The 14,979-nt window shown below is 34.4% G+C and overlaps 1 protein-coding gene across 5 annotated transcripts in view; it reads left to right on the top strand.

The window, feature by feature from the left end:
- The window catches only part of igf2bp2b (insulin-like growth factor 2 mRNA binding protein 2b), a 50,200-nt gene that overhangs the window by 1,121 nt on the left and 34,100 nt on the right, over window positions 1–14,979 (top strand). Inside the window, exon 3 of one of the 5 annotated variants that reach the window (XM_051910547.1) lies at window positions 3,675–3,794. The exons of the other annotated variants lie outside the window; for them this stretch is intronic. The gene's annotated coding sequence lies outside the window, so the exon portion shown is untranslated. The remainder of the gene's footprint in view (window positions 1–3,674; window positions 3,795–14,979) is intronic. 5 annotated transcript variants of the gene reach the window in all.

Raw genomic sequence — 14,979 nt, 5'->3', positions numbered from 1 at the left:
GTAGTCATTACATCTACAGGCAAAAGCTATGTGTTAAAATAACTCAGGGCATGACAAAGGTTGTTAAAATGCCACAAAGTCAAACTTCCTGTTTAGGTCGAGTGCTTTTGTCCATTGTGTCAACACACACACACACACACACACACACACACACACACACACACACACTCATACTCACACACAGGCCTACACACCATTGGCTGTGAGGGAATTAAGTCTGAACATAATGTTTGAGTTCGTATAGCATACATTTAGTTACTTAATTTCTCTGTTTAATTTGTATTTACATATTTGCTTTGTAACTTTCGTCTTGTTGGATTCACAGCAGATATAGAGGAGAATATCTGCTGACTTTAAATGTTGCATCACAATAATAGTTTTTTAAAAGTGTATTATTATTATTAGTCATTCATATTATAATCTGTATCACGTGTATTATGTTTGTTCATAAAGGCCCTGCCTTGTTTATCTATAGGCTGTTGTTATATCAAAAGTTGTGGAAAAAATAGATATATAGACTTGAGCTGCTTTGCGTAGGCCTGCCTGTTTCTCTACAATACTTTATTCAGTACAAGAGTCCATCTTTTAAAAATCACAGTGAATTTTTAAAAATTTGGTGCAAAAGAAATTTATCTTGCCGTTAATGTAAATCATATGTTCGAACACATGCAGACATGCTTGAATAGCAGAGAGAGGTCACTTAGCTAGAGCACAACCACGTGACCAGCTTTACATTCCTCCTATGCTGCCACCCTGCAGTAGTTTTTAGCATATGTGTTTGCAGATGCCTTTTTTACACTTTTTTTAAAAAAGAAAAGTAGTAGGGAAAACCCGTTCTGTAACTACATATTCATGATTGGTGGGGACCAAATGGCAAATTTAAAAATCTTAAAAAACCATATTAATTAACGACTATGATCAACTAAATTTTGTGAAGGAAATTTCTGCTTCAGTTTTTTATGTTTTTTTAGTTAGTCTAAAGTGCAAAACCCTAATAAACTGGCTGATCAAAATGTTTTTGTAAGTACTTATGTGTACAGTAACTTGCCAAGTTTTCATTCTAGATTAAAGCATTCCATGAGTATGAGAGGGAATTATTAGATTTTATTAGACATTTTCATATGAATAGTTTTATTTTTTATTTTTGCTAATGCTGGGCCACCAAGAACATCATCATGAAAGTATTAGATTGTATTAATAGACATGCCCTGTTATCTTTACACAAAGAGAGAAAACCACCCTCTGAGCAAATAACATAAATAGAGTCCACTGTAATGGTAGCAAAGCACATATTGTACACTTATACCTTGTGTAGTTGAGCAATTTTTATAGGTTGCACTGTTGTACATGGTGTGGCCCCCTTTTAGTTGCAGTGATGTGGCTGTTTTTAAACAGATTTTAAATTTGTTTGTTACTGTCGCTATATATTATACACATTATATAAACTTATTATTTTACCTTTTAATATACACAGCATGCATATTGGCACCTTTCATTGTGGTTTGTGGCAAGGGATTGTGATTTTTCCAAAAATTTGATGTAACTCAATCTTTTGAGAATAAAATCTTAAACATCATATGAATCAAAACTCAAAAACATTTATATTTGTCAATATTCGTTTAATTACTGAGGGGCCACTCAATTTTTCAAGTGATAATATTTAAATGATAATTATTTTATTATGATAACTCTTCTATTACAAAACATACATAAATAAAATAAACTATCAGTATTCTGTTTTAAATTTGTTTGATTACAAACATTTTCAGTTTCTCAAATGTTTAAACTAATATATTTTACAGTGTAAGTTCATAAAGAAAATAACTGATCTGAAATAATGATTTAGATATTCTAACTGAGCTAAAAGGAAAACACATCAGGCATCAGATAGCAAACATGATCAGTATTATCATAAATAGTAAATTTCATATAAAAAATTTTTGTGTTTAGGAACCATTTATACAACCTAAACTCAGCATTACAAACCAGTACTTGTATTTTAGGTTCTATCAGCTGTTGATTTATACGTTTATATTTTGTTGTTTAAATTGTTGTTAACACTTTACAATAAGGTTTCACTTGTTAACATTAGTTAATGCTTTAGTTAACATGAACTAACCATAAGCAATATATTTTTACAGCATCTAATAACCTTTGTTCATGTTGTAGAAATGTAGAAATTAACATTATCTAAGATTACCAAATGAAACAATTTGGTGTTACCAAATTGTTATTTGTCTGAATGTTCAAATGTAGCACAAATACATTTGAAAAGGTGGCAATTGCTGCACTAAAGGGTGTTAAATTGTGGTGTCTTAAATCAATCTAGATTCAAAATGACTCAAGACTGATTTGTACATTTATCATATGTTTAGAATAGTAAACCCATGATAAAACATTTTAACAACAGCTTTCAGAGTCAGTGTCAGCAACATTAGGCAGAATCCGTCGATATTTAATTGAATTTAATAAATAAAACTATTTGATAAATAAAACAAAAATTAAGGGAACAGGACATTAAAATGTGCAGTTGTAGATTAGAATTGAAATACAAGAATCCATACAAGTACAGTGATTATTACAGGTTGATAACAAGAAATATGTATGGGGTAGTCTTTGTATTGTTGTGAAGCTGTTTATGATTGTTATGAAAAGAATTTATTATAGATCTCAAAATTTCCAGGTTCTTTAAATAATCTAATTCAAAAGTTGGGTTTATGTGTACATCAAATTGTCATTATTTTTCAATATTAAATTGAAATTTTGAATAATTTTGTTTATTTGGACCAAGTTGAAAAAACTACAAACTCTTTCTATACTTTTTGAAGAATTAGACATAATACATGTAATTAAAATTTAAAATACTGTCATTATTTCATGTAGAATTAAAGCTTTAAATTAGGTGTTTCTGAGTAGAGAGGGAGTTTTCGGCATGTGTTTGTGCTCAAGTGCATTTTCGGCATTACTTTTCTTCATTGAAACTGCACTGAGAGATACGGTAGAGAGAGACAGCGCTACTACAGTCAGTGGAAGTGGGCCAAGCCACCCGACTTGTGTGTGTGTGTGTGTGTGTGTGTAACTAGAGCCAAGCAGATCAGATGCCACACTGTGAACAGGACTTTGGTTCTGTCACCCTGTGTCATCTGATGCAGGAATCCTGTCACAGAACACATGTTGAATGTGGGTATCATGATTAGAACAGCAGATGAGTGTGTAAGAACCGTACAGAGCAAGAAAATATTATTTTATATTGGTAACATGAAATAACTGTTAAAATATGTGGGATGGCCAGTAATTGTTTGAGTTTATGTATTATGGTCATGGCAACAGTGTTTATTTAATGATTTTTTTTTAAGTTACACATTTTGTAACTTATGCCTGTATGCGGTATGTTAATTTAATTGTGGTTTAAAAGTCAACATGAAATCAAAATTGACCCTTTCTATTTTCTTAATTCATGTTCCTTGTCTTATTGTGACCGATTCAATTACACTGTAACAAGGACACTTAAAATAGTGTAATCGTTTTCTTTCTTTCTAATCTTTTTCTTGCTAATCTTGTTAATAAAATGTAATAACTTGCTCTTGTTCTTCCTCTGCTACAACTCAATTTTCTGAGTAATTGTGATATTCATTTGAACACTCAGTCATGATAATGATTCTTAAAATCCCTAGATCGATCTTTTACTCTGACTGCTTTGAGTGGCTGTGTGGGAAACGTATTCGTGCAGCGCTTGCCATCTACATGTGTTCTGCTGAACTGACTCACTCAACTGCATAATTTGGACCCTTTTGGTAAATTTTTTAATTCATATTTTTGTAATGTACAAATTTAAAAGATTTCCTGTGTTTTCCACACTGCTTTTATGCAGCGGCACTCCATTGCTGACAAATCTAGAATTTTCTCTTATGAGACTGTTCTTTTTTGTAAATCGAAAACATACAGCACAACCAGTGTAGCCTGATGAAAGACCCTTGAGATGATTTACCAGTTCATATCAGTCTGAAACACTGCCCTGCATAATTTACAGCATTAGCAGAGAGGTAATTTGTTTCATATGTAAAAGCAAAATGTACAGTATAACTGACATAAATATGAATCAAATCTAAAAATCTGTATCGATACATAGCCCTGCTGCTGATTTCACTTTGGCTGCGTGGGCTATAGACCCTTTTCACATCCTGTGATGACGCTTTTTAACGGTCATCAATATCGTAAATCTTGCAACATTTTTTATATTTTCATTAAAAAAAAAAAAAAAAAAATGTATTAACTAGTTAACACTGTTGTAAGGGTGTTTGGGAGTGGCGGTAAAAATGACATCTTTCTGTCTTCTGACTGCCGTTATCAATTGCTCAATTTTGTTCCTCTTTTTGAAAGTTGTAAAAACACTATTGTGGAGTCTCTCATTCACCGCTATAAAAGTTAACCCAACTATGACAACTTCCGCTTCTGAGAAACCCCAGAAATGTGAAAAGGCTCTATTGGATCAGTGGCGTACGTCTACTGCACATGTGTTCCATGAGAGGGCGCTAATTAATGCCGTTTTTATTTTTTACATAATTTTTAAATTGCTTATTAATCTATCTGTGTACAATCATGACATATTAAGAAAGCAAGAATAAATTTATGAGAATAAATTAGTGTGTTGAAAAGTTGTGTGTTTGTGTGTTGTAAAGTCAAATGTGTGTATATGGGTGCAGAATATGGGTGAAAAGAAATCTGATTGGCTATTTTAGTTTCATTTAATTGGCGCTTTTTCCACACATAAAAATGACATTACAGATAGTTAAGGTTTAAAAACAGGCTCTGAGTAAACGCTCTTAAAAACAGCTAAATACGATTGAAACATTTGCAAAAAGGCATAAAACTATTGAGTAGGGCTGGAGAAATGAAGCCTCTTAAATCTTTGAAGCTTTTCTCTAAATGATTCGGGAAAAGTTTCAAAGCATCAAGAGTGTCGAAAACAGTGAGGCATTCACGTGACTGGAAAGAAAGTGAGGCTTAGTTTTTCTTTAATCGCGTTTCTCTGAAAACAATACGCATATTTCGGGACAAAGCTGCTCAGAGATAACGTAAAAAAATAAACAAAAGTCACGAAGCATCTATCTACACAAGCACATCAGAGTGCTCAGTTACCGGCATCAGATTTTCTAAGTGTGTGTACAGGAAAGAGACAGTCGATTTGTACAGTATAGAACGACACCAAGACAATTGAACGCAACGAGTATGGTATCAACGCAATAATTGCTTTTTACGGACGGCAAAAAAAAAAAGGGGAGGGGGGGTGTTGGGGTGATAGAGAGGTGGGTTACTAGTTCTGTGCATACCCTGAGATAAAATCCTGCAGGCGCCCCTGTATTGGATAATGTCAACTAATAGCAGTTTAGGCACTGTTGTAGCAAACTCATGCCCAGTTTTCACGATTCTTTCAAATCCAGATATTCTGTCTTAACCCTAAAAAGCCTGAGAAATGAAATAACAATCATAAAAATCTATTTTAGATTTATTGAACCTTTAGTCAAACTAAAGAAAGTTTATTTTTGAGTATCATTTGATTTATGGCTCATATAAGAATATGAATACAGAGCTCATACTTGAGGAGGGAAAAAAAAACATTATTTAACATTATTTATATGGCCAAAAAGTAAGATGAAATTCTGCTAGCTTGTAATGTAAATCAGTTATAACAGAGAAGAAGACTACTTACATAAAATGCATATAAATATCAGTTGTCATTCTATTATCTCCCAATAATATGGCTTGGTAAGATGATATTTAAATCCATAGTTTCAACAAGCTCTTTCGTTTTTTGAGCTCTTTCTGTTGAGCTCGTTCCTCAACAGCCTGATGTATCATATTTGATATTTACATTTTAACATTTTTTCTAAAACATGATATATGGATAATCAGGTAAACCGAAGTTGCTTCATTCCAGTAAGTGTTCATCTTGAAATATTACTAACAATTAAAATGTATTCTTATGCTTACTTTATGTAAATGTCAGTAGCAAAGAGAGATGTGAAGAAGGTGTGGAGACACAAAAACTGGCTTTAATAAATCCAAAACAGAAAACTCAGAAGATCGCAGGAGAATAATTTAACACAACCACATTAACACTGACAATAGCAAACAAAGAAACTGAATGAATAGAGCATTTAAATACACTGAGAAAATTAACGTAACCAGAAACATGTGCATAACTGAGTCAAAAACCATGGAGACAAACTAATAAAGGGAACACAGGCAAACAGGAACAGAACACAGTAAAAAACGAAACCAAAACTAAACAAACACATTAATAAGGGGGGGATGCTTTTAGAATTATACTAAAAGACCTTTCACTTACTATAAGATGTTAGAAATGCATGTAATAGATTGTGCACAACAGGTTTTCAGCAAAGTGTTGTTAGGGTTAAGTTTTTCTTGTTGAATATCCTGTTTAATTTGAAAATTTGTCATAACATGAAAGCTAAATGGCAATTGAATGTGATTGTTGTTCTTGCATTGCCAGTACTTGTGATATACCTGGACTCAGAGGACAGGATCTGAGCTTTGTTACACCAGTAGAGGGAGGTATTTAGAGATTCAGAGATTACATGAATAACCCATCTCCATTCATCCTTTATCTCTGTTATTTTCATTGCATGCATCCATTGACGGCACTTGTGACTGTTTTTAGATATTCTGCATGGTGTTGATAGTCCATCAGGTGTTCACAGTCTCTGATTCTGTATCCATGTCTCTTTCACTTTAAACATGCACACACACTCACACACATTGACTTGATCTCATTCAATGCCTTTGCCCCATACCTAGGCTGAGGCAATGCTGATGACTTGCGGGATGGTGCAGGAGTTGCTATGGTAACCCCATAGCTGGAGAGTGTGGAGGTATAGGCAGGTCGGTTGGGCTTTTGTTATGGATGGAGTGTGTGAGTGGAGTCTAGAGCAACACAATAGCCCACTGAGACAAGCTCCCAGGAGAGGGAATTTACTGGGAAAATTGTGATCTATAAGTACTGTGAGAAAGGTTGGGAAGCAGAAATAAAGACGTGCTGTGGAAGTGAAGAGAGGAACACTCCCTGTTTGCTTATGGGTGTCGGCTGATCAACAGGTTAGGTAGCATGTTTAAAGCACACATAGAAGAGTTGATTAATAAGCTTTATAAAAAAGAAATAATAAAACTACTATACATACATATATATATATATATATATATATATATATATATATAATCATTTATTAAAAACTTGTTAATTTATTTTATGCTTTAATGTAAAATTCTTATGGATTTAAAGGGTTAGTTCACCCAAAAATGAAAATTATGTAATTAATTACTCACCCTCATGTCGTTCCACACCCATAAGACCTTCGTTCATCTTCAGAACACAAATTAAAATATTTTTGATAAAATCAGATGGCTCAGTGAGGCCTTCATTGACAGGAAGTTAATTTACACTTTCAAACGCCCAGAAAGGTACTAAAGACATATTTAAAATAGTCCATGTGAGTACAGTGGTTCAACCTTAATGTTATGAAGCGATGAGAATACTTTTTGTGCACCAAAAAAACTAAATAACGACTTTATTCAACAATATCTAGTGATGGGCGATTTCAAAACACTGCTTCATGAAGCTTCGAAGCTTTACGAATCTTTTGTTTCGAATCAGTGGTTCGGAGCGTGAAAGTCACGTGATTTCAGTCAACGAAGCTTCGTTACGTCATAAGTGTTTCGAAATTTCAATGGTTCACCACTGGGGGGTGTGACTTTGGCAGTTTGATACACGCTCCATAACCTTAAGGTTGAACCACTGTAGTCACATGAGCTGTTTTAAATATGTCTTTAGTACCTTTCTGGGCGTCTGTAAATTATCTTGCTGGCAATGGAGGCCTCACTGAGCCATCGGATTTTATCAAAAATATCTTAATTTGTGTTCTGAAGATGAACAAAGGTCTTACAGGTGTGTAACGACATGAGGGTGAGTAATTAATGATAGAATTTTCATTTTTGGGTGAACTAACCCTTTAAGGTTCATGAAACTTCCATTTCCACAAAAGACACCATCATTGACTGCTTGAGCTGTTTTTATGACATTAAAACACTAAATAATAAATCAGAAATGTCAAACATTAAAATTTATTATCAAAATAATATGATTACACACACACACTAGGTCAGCTCTTTAGATGCTGAGCTACAGGATATGGATTCACACACACACACACACACACACACACACATACACACACATACACACACACCACACACACACTGGATCAGAGGATGAGGATCAGGTTGTGATGGAGATAATGCTTCTTCAGCCTCTTGTGGATCACGTGATAGTCAGTGATCTGATGGCCAGGTTAGATCTATATCCGATACTGATATTATTAAAACACATGAGTGGATTGTTAATTAGTCTCTAATTGCATCCATGGTGGTGCATACTGACACACAAATTGGTAAGTCATCACAGATTTTTTTCTGCATAAAACACATATAATGTGTATGTGCATTTGACAGTGTACGGATGGTGTACGTGCTGGATTGTCTCTTTTTAACCCCTTCAGGAGGATTGAAGTGAGCTGAGTATAGGTATTTGTGCATATGATTGGGGGTGGGGGGTGTAACCACACTTAATAGAGGCCTCGTCTGTGTCTAATAATCCCAGTGGCTCAGATTAAAGGATGACGTGTCTGGTAGAGCGCTACATGGCTCAGACTCTGGCCACGTTGTGTTCTGCTGAGGGATTCCACCATGCATGAATTGCTTGAGTTTGTTTGGATTGACAAAGCGAGAGTTTGGAACACAGAGCGTTGACATCACAAATTGTGGAACTCTTGCCTTTTTCACATTTAAGGAGGAATCTTGGTGTCTGGTTCGGTAGCAATGAATGAGTGGCTGCTCTGGACTGAATCTGTGATTCCTGTAGTGATGAAGATCTAGAACTCAGTACCGCCTCTTCTGTGGTTCAGAGGCAGTACCAACTGACTTAGAAAAGACAATGAGAGTTGTTGGGTACACACTTCTCTCATATGACAACATTTTCTAAAACGTTTTCATCCTGTCAGTCTTCATGATCACTGGACCATCAGCGCCAAGTTGGATAAAGGTATTATATACACTACTAGTCAAAGTTTGCAATCATTAAGATTTTTTTGTTTTTGAAAGAAGTCTTTTTTGTTCAACAAGGCTGCAGTTATTTGATCAAAAATGCAGTTTTTGATATACTATACTTGATATATATTAAAATAACTGTTTGTGTTTTGTATTCTAATATACTTTTAAATGTCACATGATCGTTCAGAAATCCTTCTCATATGCCGATTTGGTGCTCAAGAAACATTTATTATCAATGTTGAAAAGAGTTTTTCTGCTTAATATTTTTGTGAAAACCATGAAATTTTGGATGCAAGTAAGTTTTAAAATTTATTCAACAAGGATTTTTATTCATCAAAGAATCCTAAGAAAGTTCCAATTCTTACTACAAACTAGTTGCTTATTAGCATGCATGTTTATTAGTACTAGGATATTGGCTGTTTATTAGTACTTATAAAGCACATATTAATGCCTTATTCTGTATGACCATATTGTACATCCCTTAATCCTGCCCAATACCTAAACGTAACCTATACCTTACTAACTATTAATAAGCAGTAATTAGGAGTTTATTGAGGCAAAAGCCGTAGTTAATAGTTTGTTAATAGTGAGAATTGGACCCTAAACTAAAGTGTGAACAAAATATTTATTGAGCACCAAATAAGCATTTTAGAATTTTTGAAGGATCATGTGACACTGAAGACTGAAAATTCAGCTTTGCCATCACAGGAGTAAATTACTTTTTTTTTTTTTTTTTTTTTTTTTTTTTTAATATATTAAAACAGAAAACAGTTCTTTGTAATTCTTTGTAAAAATTGTAATAATATTCCACACAGTTTTACTGTATTTTGAGCAAATATTTACAGATCTTGAGGGACTTCTTTGGAAAACATTAAAAAATACTAATGATTCCAAACTTTTGACCAGTAGAGAAGGGTAACAATAGTTGTTCTCTTTTTTTCACACTGAGAGTCTAGTGTGTTTTAGAGTTTCTGTCTTCACAGTCTTGTTTTTAATGAGAGGATGTGGGACAGGAGACTCATAAATATGCAAATCAGGCATGTTGAGTATCTTTATGCAGAAAGTATGCCTCTTACATGTTGAAATATGGACGCGAGTCCTCAAACCTCATTAGCATCGCATACATCTTGAATGTGTTCCAAGTGGGAAATAATTGGCAGTGCATCCTTAGGAGGATAGACATATGACTTTAAAGTTGTAGCTAGGGCTGGGCGATTTTTTCCGATTAATTCGAATTTAAAGTTTTGCCTCGATTTTATTATTTTTTGAATAAAAATGTTAGCAAGCGTTACAATTGGACATGTTGACAATACAGCAATGATAACTCTATGAACGTAGAACACATCACTATTCTTAAGCGGCTGTTCATTTAGAAATGCGTTATTGCGTTATAAAAATGAGACGCAGGCAGTGGAATGAGGAAAAAAAGGCAAAGTTATTAAACGCGAGTTGAGCTTTTTTTTAACTTGACCGCCGTGTTTTTAGAATACCGTTTCATGGGCGAGACGCTGCAAAAGACGCGAGACACGAGTGCAACACCTAAACATGTCTGCCAAACATAAAAACAATAGGACAAATAGTGCAATGGAATGCAAAAACCTGTAGACCTGTTTGATATTTCATGTTTGCATGATGGTGACAGGCTGAAAGCTGCTGTTGTTTTCTGTTTTTACAAAGCATTTGCTGTTAATAATAGCTTACTGGTGTTATTTATTGCTATTACTTTTTGGCTAAGAAATATTTAGCATTTTCTTATTTTATATTATTTATATAATATAGAATGTGTTTAAGATAAGTTTGTACAACATTTGCCTTCATATTTCAGGCATATTCCTGCAAAGATATTTAACAAATTGTTTTACATTTACACCATGTTGATCACTTTTTTTGAACCAGATTGTTAATAAAGAGAATGTTACTTAAATCATCTTGTAGTTAAGTTTTTAAGTTGACTAGTTAAACAGTAAAAAAAAAAAAAAAAAATCGTGAATCGGTCAATCGTTCTGAAAAAATCGAGATTTTATTTTTTTGCCATATCGCTCAGCCTTAGTTGTAGCTGAAATTCGAGTGGGTCTCTGCCCAGTAGCCTGCTACAAAAATGATGTAGAAGGATTTGTTATCTTTGATTTTGTCTTTATCTGCAGAATTATACACCTATTAGTCCTGACATTTTTATTGGCAGAGTACTAATTTAGCTCTTTTTTTTTTTTTTTTCGGGCATGCAGGAGGTAGCGGGCACTGATTAGAGTCTCCGCTATTACTCCTTTCTCTCAGTGTTGTTTTCTGTGTATCTCTGTGCAAGTCTCACAGGATTTGTTGATGCATTGATGTTTTAGTATTCCTCTCTGTTACCTGGTCTTATTGATATCTGTCAAATTTCTCCTAAAAACTGCAGAATGCTACACAGAACCCTTCATGCATGATTAACATTTTTTACACAAGTTAAGACTGAATCTATACAGACTTTCATATCCACTACCCATATATAGCTACACAGAAATGCATAAGGTTAGTTCACACCAAGGAGACATTTACATTTATGCACTTTGCAGATACTTTTATCCAAAAAAACTTCATAACTGTATATTCAAACCCATGAACTTTGCATTGTTATATGCACCTGTTTATTCAGAAAATCTTTTATTGGTTATAATTTTTTATAGATTATAAGTTTTAAAGCAAACTAGTGATTAAATCACTGAGTCACTGGACCTTGATTATATTTAGAAAGTTGGTGTTAAGAAAATAGCATTTGCTTGGAAGCAAGTCTGGTAATATTGGCAAAATGGTATATAATATGCATTATTTTTCAATAATTCAACAGCCCGGAGTCAATTATTTTGCTTATACTACTGTTACCACACCTCAAAACATTGTTCAGATGATGTATTTCAAGACATTTTCAGGTTTTTGTCCTTAAAATGCTCTTGTGTGTTGGACTAATTTCCTACGCATCTAATCCCAAGCCTCTGTTAGAGCTAGTAATGGAGGCTTCAGCCATTGATAACAGAATAATGCAGTTATTAATGGAGTTAGAGAGAGAGAGAGAGAGAGAGAGAGAGAGAGAGAGAGATTAAGCGTATGTGAACTACTTGAGTCTGTGCATCTCTCGACAGTGTTCAGCAGCAGCGTCTCTACTAATAGCGAAACTGTAAGTTCATCTGCTTCAAGAACAGCACCATTATTACCTCACTAGTGAGAAATGTCATGTAGCTTTTAAGTTGTTAAACTGTTGTACTCATAAAATGGTCAGAGCAGTGCTGACAACACGTTTCTGTGTGAGCGTGTCTGTACTGTAGGCTGTGTAATGTGTGTGCATTTGAGTGGGAGAGTGGGAGAAAGAGAGTATGCGCTTTTTTGTACATAATAAAACGTAATTTTGTGGCAAAAACTTGGGAATTATTTGTCATTTTTATCCTGTTGTTTACTAAATTTTTTTCCTTAGTCAGTATTGTTGTGAGTTTTGGTTCTTTTGCTGTTGTAGGCTGTAATGACTTTTGAAATAACTGAAATCATTTGGCAAAGTGATATGGAACTGTAATGCGGTCAAGACCTGCCTGGAACTTCTGTAGCCGTGCGTTTCCCTGAAAATGATTGCACACCTTAGAACTAGAGATGCACCGATCGACCGGCCAGGAATTGGAATCGCCAATTTCCTGCATGATCCATTTTGTTACCAGCGGGCAGCGGCACAGGCAATAACGTCAGCTGCGCGTTCTCACGCTCTTCTTTCCGACGGCGAAGTGACACACTCCTGCCTTCTTTCTTTCACTTGTCTCATTCACTCCGGTTAAATAGTGCTTGTATTGCACATAATTTTACTCATTCACGTAGGTTTCGTGCTCACACCAAAAGTGTGCGCACCACTGATCTATATTAGTGGAGTGAATCTGTATTTTTACAATGAAGACTACCCAGTGTTATTTTACTTTTGATTACTTTAATTTCTGTAGTATTTCTTACCTGAATAAAAACCTACTCAACCTGAAAAACTTAAAGTTTCATAGCTCTCTTTATTCTGTTGCATTTATTTGTGCTGTTGTTTGCAATTTGTTTATTTGTTCTTATTTTATTACTGACTTTTTACTTGTGTTTTTTATGAAAATAAAACTTTGCATTGAAGAAAAGTAGATTTTTGTTTATGCTGTCAATTATAGTTCTTAGAAAGAAAATTGGAATCTGCAAAAATTGGTATCGGCAGATCACACTAACAATAAAATCGGAATCGGCCAAGAAAATTGCAATCGGTGCATCTCTGCTTGGAATGTTTATCAACCAATCAGATTCAGATAGTTGTTGGATTATATATGTTAAACCTGTTAGTGTTTGTTTGGGAAGTGTGATAATGACAGTTGTGTTGCACAACATTGTAATTCCAACATTAATCCCTTACATTCAAAATGTTGATGTTTTTTGGGGCAGTGTGAACCAGGCTTTAGATTAAGGGTGTGTTCACACTTGTCACGTTTGGTTCAATTAAAACGAACCCTGGTGCGATGTTACCTGTTAGGGTGGTTCATTTGAATGTGTGAACGCTGCCATCTGAACCCTGGTGCGCACCAAACAAGTGGACCGAGACCGCTGAGAAGATCGTTTGTGTGTGAGGGATTCCCGCCGCTGTTTTGACTCCTTTACACATTTTATAAGCTCTTCACGAGTTCCCAGCTGGTCAAAATACCATGCAATGCAGGCTACGCACAACAAGCGCATTTACCTCAGCACACAGCATTGTTTTGGATGTTCTGTAAGTTCCATCTCAGAACAGGCAATACGTCATAAGATCCGACCAGTCAGGTTGTGAACGTATCCCTATGCCTTTAGATTCGGTGTCTTTTGGTTTGGTGATAAAATTGCCAATCTGAACGCTAATCGGACTAGGACTAAATGTTTTTTTGTTTTTTGTTTTGGTCCGGACCAAACAAACCAAACGAACCAAACTACAAATGTGAACGCACCCTAAAAGAATAGTTCTAAAAATTCTGTCATCATTTACTCCCCCTCATGTTGTTCCAAACCTGAATGACTTTCTTTGTTTTGTGGAAAACAAAAGAAGATATTTTGAAGAATGTTTGAAACCAAACAGTTTGATTGACTTCCACTGAATTGGCACAAAAAAAAAAAAAAAAAACACTGAATGGAAACTGCATGTTCCACAGAAGGAAGAAAGTCAAAGTTTAGAAATTGTTTAGTCTACAATATAATAGAGCTGCATGATTAATCATTAAAAAATAAAATGTGATCTCGATTCAAACACCCACACAATCTCCTTCCTAAATGACAACAATTCAGCCATGTCTATTAAACCTCACACTGGAACATTCAAATCTGCGTTTGCACTGCCGCTGACTTAAGCAGTTAGGCTATCAAAACAGCTTCACAAACAGTCTTTTCAACCACACAGGATCAATATTTCTGTGTTACAAACATTAAAATTATAACGGAAGTACTGTAATAAAAGTTTATAGTTCGTATATAAACACTGATGTCTATGGAATCGATCAAAATAGAGCAAATCACCTTTTTTTAAAAAACTTTGCCCTTCAAATAATGATTGTATGGATTACATTGTTACACAAGTGACTGTTAAAAAATGTGTTTGTCATTGAATCATTTATTCAAGAGATTCGTTCAGAAATGCTGATTCATCCAGCAATGAAACAAGTGGGGTATTTGTAAGTGAGTCATTGAATCATTCATTCAAACTGATTTTTTTAAATAATTCATTTAAATTAATTAAACATTTTAAATAGGCTAGACTGCAGCAATTAACATTTTGTCATATTTAAGTTATTAAACATTAAGTATTAAGTTATTTTGTTTAGAATCTTGGGAGAATCGTGTTCTCTATTTGAAACA

Source organism: Ctenopharyngodon idella, chromosome 1 (genome assembly GCF_019924925.1).
Source record: "Ctenopharyngodon idella isolate HZGC_01 chromosome 1, HZGC01, whole genome shotgun sequence".
In the NCBI taxonomy this organism is placed as follows: Eukaryota; Metazoa; Chordata; class Actinopteri; order Cypriniformes; family Xenocyprididae; genus Ctenopharyngodon; species Ctenopharyngodon idella.
The sequence above is the reverse complement of the archived record's forward strand: the minus strand, read 5'-3'. Positions and strand labels throughout refer to the sequence as shown.